The 10,069-nt window shown below is 39.3% G+C and overlaps 1 long non-coding RNA gene and 1 pseudogene across 4 annotated transcripts in view; both read left to right on the plus strand.

Annotated features, from left to right (window-relative positions):
* Gm26630 overlaps positions 1-10,069 on the plus strand; it is a 134,170-nt gene that overhangs the window by 18,223 nt on the left and 105,878 nt on the right. Inside the window, exons 3-4 of one of the 4 annotated variants that reach the window (XR_003950978.1) lie at positions 5,327-5,443; positions 6,095-6,182. The exons of the other annotated variants lie outside the window; for them this stretch is intronic. This is a non-coding gene — a long non-coding RNA (predicted gene, 26630). Of the gene's footprint in view, positions 1-5,326; positions 5,444-6,094; positions 6,183-10,069 lie in introns of those variants that run through there. 4 annotated transcript variants of the gene reach the window in all.
* On the plus strand, positions 6,804-7,938 carry Gm18573 (predicted gene, 18573; annotated as a pseudogene).

Consider the following 10,069-nt stretch of genomic DNA (forward strand, 5'->3'; position numbering starts at 1 on the left):
TTGCCTCATATGTGTAACTGTATGTCCCTCAGAACAGACTTGTGTCAATTCCTTGTAATGTTGCAAGACATTTTCTTTTTCTTTTTCTTTTTTCTGTTTTTTTTCCATTTCCAAATTTTTTTAATTAGGTATTTTCTTCATTTACATTTCAATTGCTATCCCAAAAGTCCCCCACCCCCACTTCCATACCCACCCCATCCCACTTCATGGCCCTGGCATTCCCCTGTACTGAGACATATAAAGTTTGCAAGACCAAGGGGTCTCTCTTCCCAGTGATGGCTGACTAGACCATCTTCTGTTACATATGCAGCTAGAGACACAAGCCCTGGGGTTACTGGTTAGTCTTCCACTAGCAGCCTTTGGATGAAGACATATAACTCTCAGCTCCTCCTGCGCCATGCCTACCTGGATACTGCCATGCTCCCACCTTGATGATAATGGACTGAACCTCTGAACCCATAAGCCAGCCCCAATTAAATGTTGTTTTTTATAAGACTTGCCTTGGTCATGGTGTCTGTTCACAGCAATAAAACCTTAACTAAGACAACAGTTCCACCTACAGGGTTGCAGACCCCTTCAGCTGCTTGGGTACTTTCTCTAGCTCCTCCATTGGGGGCCCTATGTTCTATCCAATAGCTGACTTTTAGCATCCACTTCTGTGTTTGCCAGGCACCGGTATAGCCTCACAAGAGACAGCTATATCAGGGTTCTTTCAGCAAAATCTTGCTGGTGTATGCAATGATGTCACCGTTTGGAGGCTGATTGTGGGATGGATCGCCGGGTATGGCAGTCTCTAGATCATCCATCCTTTCGTCTTAGCTCAAAACTTTGTCTTTGTAACTTCTTCCATGGGTGTTTTGTTCCCAATTCTAAGAAGGGGCAAAGTATCCACACTTTGGTCTTCCTTCTTCTTGAGTTTCATGTGTTTTGCAATTTGTAACTTGTATCTTGGGTATTCTAAGTTTCTGGGCTAATATCCACTTATCAGTGAGTACATATCATGTGAGTTCTTTTGTGATTGGGTTACCTCACTCAGGATGATGCCCTCTAGGTCCATCCATTTGCCTAGGAATTTCATTAATTCATTATTTTTAATAGCTGAGTAGTGCTCCATTGTGTAAATGTACCACATTTTCTGTATCCATTCCTCTGTTGAAGGGCATCTGGGTTCTTTCCAGCTTCTGGCTATTATAAATAAGGCTGCTATGAACATAGTGGAGCATGTGTCCTTATTACCAGTTGGAACATCTTCTGGATATATGCCCAGAAGAGGTATTGCGGGATCCTCCTGTAATACTATGTCCAATTTTCTGAGAAACCACCAGACTGATTTCCAGAGTGGCTGTACAAGCTTGCAATCCCACCAACAATGGAGGATTGTTCCTCTTTCTCCAGTGTTGTTTTGATTTGCATTTCCCTGATGATTAAGGATGTTGAGCATTTTTTTTCAGGTGCTTCTCAGCCATTTGGTATTCCTCAGGTGAGAATTCTTTGTTTAGTTTTGAGCCCCATTTTTAATGGGGTTATTTGATCTTCTGGAGTCCACCTTCTTGAGTTCTTTAGATATACATTGGATATTAGTCCCCTATCTGATTTAGGGGCAAGTGGAAATTTTTAAACAGTGCAGAGGGGTAAGTGATAACCAAGACTAAGCAGAGAAGAAAAAGCTCCATGGAACCATACTGTGCTTTAATTCATGTAATAACTGTTTGAGGGTCCAGTTAAATGGTACAATGGGTAAATGTGCCACTCGCCAAACATGATTACTTGAGTTTGATCTTGGGTCCACATGGTAGAAGAACCAAATCCTGAAATAATCCTCCAGCCTCAGCACTTGTTGACCCTGCAAGTTACTACCTGCCTGTAAAGATATGCTTCTCAGTGCTACATAGCATGATTATTGTAGGCGCTATTAACTGCTTTGTATATGGATTTGAAAAGTTAGCAAGCAATGCCTCACCAGTGATTTAGATTAAGAGCTGGTGACTGAGGAAATCTGTGGTTGTGGTGATTGAATATGAGAATCTCTCTAATTCTAAAAGATTGGAACTTTTGCTGGATATCAATTGTACATGTATTCTAATGATTAAGAAGAAATAGAAGTTACTGTAAACTCTGACTTTCATTTTGTAAATTTCTATACTTGCATACATTTTATATGTCTGTATACTAAAAATTTATGCAAATCACAAACTAGAAATAAAATATCAATGTTTTTTAAGAGAATTCAGATACAATCCCTTTGGATTGCATTTTGCTCAATGAGCTGCAAAGTCAGTACCTCAAAGGCATAGGAATAAATAGAAGGATGCAACTTTTAGAATAAGTATAACCTTCTCAAGCATAACCAGTATTAACCCATGAAGGCTGACATTCTCCTGTTGGAATAAGTGCTTTAACAGTGAGCTGCATCTTCAACTCTAAAATCTAATGCCATTTTCAACCACTATTAGCAAATTTATAGTACTTCAATAGAAATCCATACTAACCATATTAAGAAACACTAGCATCTCTCTTTTGATCAACAGCAAAGGGTTGTAAATTCTAATAATTATAGATGCAAAGTGACATGAAAACTAAAGGTGGATCCCTAGCACACTAATGCACATGTGTGCTTCATCTACAAGGACCAGTCTATAACTCTGGCTCCAAATACACAAGGTTCAGCTCCTTAAGAGCAACTGCAAATGTAGATTGTTGAAGAAGTTTCTGGAAGTTTGGCTAATGGTTTAATTTGTGGAAACAACTAAGTGAGATACAGTCTTGACTGCCTTCAGTCCGTTCTATCTGTTTCCAACTGGTTATGATACAAAGAAAGCATTTATTTAACTTTTTCTTTGTTAGTATCATATTTTTAGTAAAAAGCTAGAATACATGATGGGGTTAAAGCAACCTATGGAGTTATACTAGTTGTTAATGTATTTACTATTTATATTCAATTCTCTCAGATTTTTAAAAGAATAATTGATTCCACAATCAGTAAAGTTAAGTTCCTAACATATCTTACTGCTGTTATTACTGTTTGTCAACAGTGTGGCTCTCACTGTGGAGCTCTGTCAGACTGATAATGTTTGGGTCCATGAAATTAATAGACATGCTGAGATAGGATACTACCTACATCAATTAAAAGAAAACAAAGCACACAAAATAATTATTTGATAATATTCTCATTGTCTTTCTGACCAAAGACCTGAATAAAAATACAGGATCTGGCGGGCAGTGGTGGTGCACACCTTTAATCCCAGCACGTGGGAGGCAGAGACAGGCGAATTTCTGAGTTCGAGGTGAATTCCAGGGCCATACAGAGAAACCCTGTCTCGAAAAACAAAACAAGCAAGCAAACAAAAACAAAAACAAAAACAAAATACAGGATCTGGAAGTATTTGAGGGGCCAGGGTCCACTCATTAAGTGACCACCCATTAGAAGATTTCAACAGCTCTTAGAAATGTCAGGAAATGACTAAGAGCTATAAGGAAAAGAGTGTTGCACTCTAAAGCAAATATCTATGGATTGCGTTATTCATTTTAACTTTTCAAATTTAGGGTAGGGAATGACTGATAAAGGCGAGTTATGCAGAATGGTAGAGTTGCAACAAATAAGGCCTCATTACTAAAATTTCTACTCTTCCAAAGATGCCTTAAGTAGCTGAGATCTGGGAGGTCACATACTACAATAACTGTGCTTTATATCTAGTTGTGTCAGAGCATGGAGGAATATTTTTGGGTGACTATTTAAATATAAATGTGTTCAGGCTGCAGTAGACTTCATGAACTGCTTCTTTCACTTAGCATTGTTTTCAAGATTGATCCATGTTACAGATGTATCAATTCTTTGTCTACTATATTTTTTTATAACCTGCTGGGGGAAAGCCTTCAACAGTCTCACCCACCCATGAACCTTGTGAACCTTGTTAATTATGAACATGATAAGATAATTCCATAGTCCCGTACATAATTTTAGACCCATTAGTAAACAGGTGGTAAAATATGTACATCTGCATATATATATAATGGATTTAAATGGAGTTACTCTATACTGACAAGAAAGTTTCTCACCCAAAAATTTATCTAGTAAAAATGTCCCATAGATACAATCCCTTCAAAAATATGGAATAATCCCATGGCTCATGGTTAGCCTCCAAAACTCAATGTTAAGGTCCTTTTGCTGAAGACATTATATCCTTGAGTCATAGGACATGGAGAACTCAATCTGGTACTAACCTGCAAGGTTCATCCCTGCCTGATAACATTCACAATATTAGGATATGGCCTTCATGCTAACAGTGAGAAAATAATCAACCATTTCCTCAACAGTGAACCCTGTGATCAACAATGTTCCTCAGCCAGCAAATCACGATCCCAAGTGAAACAGTAGTGTGAATGTTATGGGAATAACCAACCCTTTCCACACTAGATTCAGAGTTCCACATTTATTTATGTTGATGTTGACTGGGCTAAATATGTATGTGTAGGACATAGCCCCTAGGGGAGATCTGGCTACTATTTGCCCACTGTAAATAAATAGTATTGTTTTCTAAGTTTCATTTCTAGACACATAAAATAGTATAGCTCTAGGTAATCATCAGAAAAGAGTCTCTGTCAGTCAAATCTGTTTTTCCCTTGGGCATATCTAGGCACCATTGTACCCCAGGCTTGACTGGAAAGAATGATGAGTAGCCAGTTAGGATACCAAGATCTTGGTTGGTGTAAGTGTGGGAGAAATAGTCTTCTCTTGAGACGGTTTTCAGTGAAACAGATCTCCTTAAATTGGAGTGAACATGTAGGTAGGGGCTTTCAGGGTAACTGCATTATTCTCCAGTGCAAATGTGCTGTGAATGTTTCATTTGCATGAAGAACTCCATGTGTTGGCTGGTCCTGTCATAATAGAGTGAAAGGAAGTTTAACCTGTAATCTAGTCACCAGAGTAAATGATTACCTCAAGGGTGGTGGAGGTAGGTGTTGTAAGTGAGCTGGAACATGCAGGCTCAGACAAGGAGGACACAATGCTCCTAGTGTTGTATTCAGGATATTTTCAGGGATTGGACATGTTTCAAACTCACTCTTGTGTCAGACTTTCTCTGTAAGTTGTACACCTTTCTGGTCCTATACTTCTCCTAACAGTGTATAACAGTTATTAGAGTCCTAAAAGACCACTTGATCAATGTACAGAGAATATGGGTCTGTGGAGTTCTCAGCTTACATGACCCGGCTATATCACAACCTCATACTACAAGGCTATGGAGTTATGGCAGAAAAAGGTAGAGGAAATTTTTGAGATGCAGAGGTAAGGATGTCCAAACCAAACCGTATTTGTCTGTTATGATAGGGCTGCTGCACACATTACTTCATACAATTGTACCTGCATGCCCAAAAGGTGAGCAAGATCTGGGCAATGAACATCTCAGCATTAACAAGGGAGAGGCTCATGCAGGACCATCCTTAGGTAAGGACTTGCTGGCAAATGGTGGCTGCTGAGGAGAAGAGAGCCAGTTTTCTTTGGGGATACATCCCTGAGAGGCTACTCATGCTCCAGTAGATTTTGCTAATTCTATCCATGCTAAGTGGGCTCTGTTATCTTCTTTAAAAATACATAGTGTGTAAAGGAATAGTGGTTACAGATAGGAACGAATTGAGGGAAGTAAAGTGTGGTGTTTTAGATAAAAATGTATCATGTGATTGTAAATAACATTTTGAAACATTAAAATAAATACAAAAGAAGTAGGCATGCTCTCCTCAACGATAAAGACAGAACAACAGACACAGAACTTAATGACTGTTGGAGCTATGAAGAATTACTAGGACCCAAAACTTCCCCAATTCAGGATTTCAGTACAATTTACCACCTGGTCCTAATTAGGATGAGATACCAGCTGATAGTGTGGAGTAATTCCAAGATGAGGTGGTTGGAATAGGCATGGCCTGCATGGACTTGTGTGTTTGAATGCTTGACCCATTGAGAATGGCTCTACTAAGAGGTGTGGTCTTGTTGCACTAGGTGTAGCCTTGTTAGAGGAAGTGTGTAACTGGAAGAGGGCTTCAAGGTCTGATATATGCTCAAGCCTAGTATAACCCAATCTCTTTCTGCTACTTGCAGATCAAAATTTAGAGCTCTCAGGTCCTCCAGCTCGATTTCTGCCTGCACACTGCCATGCTCCCCACCATGATGATAATGGACTAAACTTCTGCACTGTAAACCAGCCTCAATAAAATTTTTCTTTCTAAGAATTATTGTGGTCATGCGTCACTTGACAACAATGGAAATCCTAAGACAAGAGACAAGATTTAGGACATTGTCTTCAGTTTCTCATATTAAATTTGAAGTACCCAGTGGACTTGGAAGAAAAAACCAATTCGATAAATTAGGTGGGAGTGGCCATAATTGGAAAAAGTATATGCATCAAGAAAGTGACTCTTTGCAAAATACACTAAAAATACAAACCTACATAGAAGTTTGAACTACTTCATTGAAAACAAAAGAGCTAAAAATGTCCTGGTATCTATCCAGTTATCCAGTAATATAGGACTCTCCAATATAATCACATGCTGTTTCATAGTCACATGATTCACTTATTTGAATTATGGGAACCACTGCCCCTTTGGTTTATTACATTCAGTAAGCAAGGTCAAACATTGACTTTCTCTGCACTCAACTGCCCCTCCTTTCAACTTCCATGTCCTCTGCCCAACTCCTTATAACTGTACTCAAAAACCAGATATCCACCAACAAGTAGCCCACATGGAGGGAAGATTTGCTCGTGAGCAAGAAAGAATCTTGTCAGTTTACTGCCCAAGGCAGTGGTAAGCTTACTGAGTCCTCAGTTCTCCCTATGTGTAGGGAAATGTGTCATGAAAGAATGTTGTCAACTGTGTTGATCTAGGTTGTTATCCAAACAGATGACAACCAAATGCATAAGATTCCAACCCCAGTACAGTGCTAAAGCAGAATGACTCCATCACACGCACAAGAGTAACATGTGGACGAAGATAATTTGTGTCAGAGATGACAACAGTCCCACATTCCTCCCGTTACTCATTTGTTCCTCCATAAAGAAAATTACTGGAGACTCCGGTTTCACCGCTGGACTGAAATGTCCAGTCCTGAGAAAGTATTTGTAGAGGGCATGTTTGACCTCTTTGAAGAGCAGATGCTCCCAATGTTCAGCTACTTCTCCAGAAGGTCACAAGCAGAGATTGACTGAAAGAATCCATATTATAGTATCAGCCTAATGAGGAACTTACTTTTCTCCACAGGTCAGCAAGCCAAGACAGTGTATTTTATACCAACAGAGATTGATGATTCAGGGCAAAATATACCAATGCTTGAAAAAGCTCTATGTTTACCAGGCAATATGCACATTGCAGGTTGGAGCTACTAATCATTTGGCTGAGCTATTTCATATACTACCCTGAAGCTCAACAGCTATGTATGTTGTTGCTGAATCAATGAACATCAGCTGAAAGACGTGTACAGATAGTACAATGCAAAATTATCCAGAGGCAGGGTGACACCCTATATACAAGGCAGAATTGTGGGCTCCCAGCCCCATTCATTATGATGAGATCCAGCTGAGTATAAAGGAAAACTATATGAGGATCACTTATGGATCATGTGACAGCACAACTACTAGACAGAAACAGCAAACTGCACTCGGTCAGCATAGCTGGAGGTTGCTATTAATATTTTGACTGAAGCTTAGGATGTAGAAAGCATAACCCTGAGATGACTAAAGCTGTCATGACAATGATAATTTGAGTTATTGGGAAAATTATGACTTCCTGAGTTTTGTGATAGCAGAAACAGATCATAAGGACCCTACAAATTATTTTCCATGCATTCCTGATTTCCAGCAGAGAGAACCATAACTGATGTTACAGGGTTTGTTTTAAAACTGAAGGTGATGGCGATTGATAAAATTTGGGGATGATAATGTGAAGCTTGTTTGATCAAGACAGGACATATTATCGTTCAAGATGTGTGGTCATAAATCATGAAGCATGAATTACTGTGAACATGTAGATGCTGACACATATCTGATAGATTTGTAACTTGCTCTGCACTGTGGGTGGCAGAACAGAATTTATCCATGATATGAGTGTATCTTCCAAGACTGAGTGAGTTAAAGCCAATGCCACAGAGAGGATTCAATATTCCTACTTCATTCTTCATAAAGCCCTCAGTGAAGGAATGATGGTGACATTTTAGAATATCAGAGGGAAGATCTGAAAACAGTATATGAACTTCAAAAGAACATTGCAGAGACTTCACCTGACTCAGAATAGATTCTTTTTGTCTTCAGGTTTGCAATTTTTGTGACTTAGAGTTGGATTAGGTGATTACTTGAAAAAAGAGCTATGAGCTTCCTGGACAAAACATCAATGTTACATAGACTGCTAGAAATTGTGTGTATTATTGGTGCATATCAAGATGAAGTTTCAGAACTTTTATCTATTGAGACCTGAAAATATTTGAGGTGGAGAAATTTTGTGGCCCAGGTAGACAGGGAAAGAAAGCAGATGCTAACCACAGTGTGTGTGTGTGTGTGTGTGTGTGTGTGTGTGTGTGTGTGTGTGTGTGTGTGTGTGTGTGTGATTTCCCCTATAGTTAAGGCTAAACCAGTCAGGGCATTGGAGAAATGATCCAGAGCTGCTGTGCAGAAAGATAGATTCTAAGAGGATTGTTCTGGCCAAAAAGTTCCTTTTCCAATGAAAGCAGTGATTCAGTGAGCTCATGTCCCTGGAGTTCCCTGACATCAGCAAGTTGCCATCATCAGAACCCCCTTAGCAAATGCTCTCAACAGAACATTCTTTGAATCAGTGGCCAAAGTGGTGTTCCCCTGACAGCCAGAAGACCAGGGCCACCAATCTGATCTGCTTGTAGAAGTTACTCTCTAACTGACTTGCAAACATCAGCAGCTTCATAGCTCTCCATGCAGCAACATTTCCTTTGAAACCTTCAAAACCACTACAAGAACAAACCTGAGAGCTGAGATTGACCTGAATTAATCTTGTGGTGAAAAAATAAATAGAGTGGAGTGCTTCCTCCATCTCTGGTCCACGAAGAGATCAGCAAGCATCTTTAAAAGTGAACATGCAATCCAAAATGAAACCCCAGGAAAGAAATCAGTAGAAACAATTTGTCCTTAGTTAGGAACTCTTTCTTGAATGACTGGAGGACTATTCTGGATGTTGGCTGGTCTATTTATTCAGCTGTGAAGATGCGATATTTAATGGCAGTAGTTGATAGATGAGAGGTGTCATTCAATGTTTCAAAAGATTTTTAATCTAAAAATTAAGAACATAGGCAAACCCAAGAATGAGGTGATATATCTTTTAAATTGATTCTTACTGTATCATAATGTCATGTGTTGGGTTGGTTATTTATTGTGGTGCATTGGTTGTGGCTGTGTATCTTGCCGTGGTATCTTTTTCAAATATAAAAGCTGAAAGACTTCTTCAGTACAATCTACAGCAACAAAAACCTCCAGAAAAGTGGCTGGAGACTCAGTGGTGGAGAATTTGCCTGCCCAACATGTACAAGGCCCCAGACTCTAGCCTCAGCAAAACAAACAACATCAATAACAACAAGCCAACAACAAATGAACCATACAAACTACACAGCATTGGGCTGTAGAGAGAGACAGTTTACTGTTACAGAAACGGTAGTTAACACCTCGGGTACCTATTACTGCCATGAGATCCAAAACACACAAAGATAATAATCAAAATATGTTTCTGAATACAATTTAATGTTTGTTATAATATTAACCGACAAGTAATATACAAATTTGGTAGATACCAGGGAAATCAATACATGTTCTTCTCTTTCCTTCCCTCTACCAAAAGAATTATGACAAGAGAGAGAGAGAGAGAGAGAGAGAGAGAGAGAGAGAGAGAGAGAGAGAGAGAGAGAAAACACATCAGCTTTTAGGTTTTCTTGTTTTTGTTTTTGTTTTTTCCATGTTCCTCTGGGTCAGGCCAACCTGAAACTCACTGTACGCTGAGGATGAATTTCTGCTTCCCACATGTCTACCTGTAGAGTTCTGAGATTACAGACACGAGTCACAACCTA

The sequence above is a fragment of the Mus musculus genome, chromosome 14 (genome assembly GCF_000001635.26).
Source record: "Mus musculus strain C57BL/6J chromosome 14, GRCm38.p6 C57BL/6J".
Classification (NCBI taxonomy): domain Eukaryota; kingdom Metazoa; phylum Chordata; class Mammalia; order Rodentia; family Muridae; genus Mus; species Mus musculus.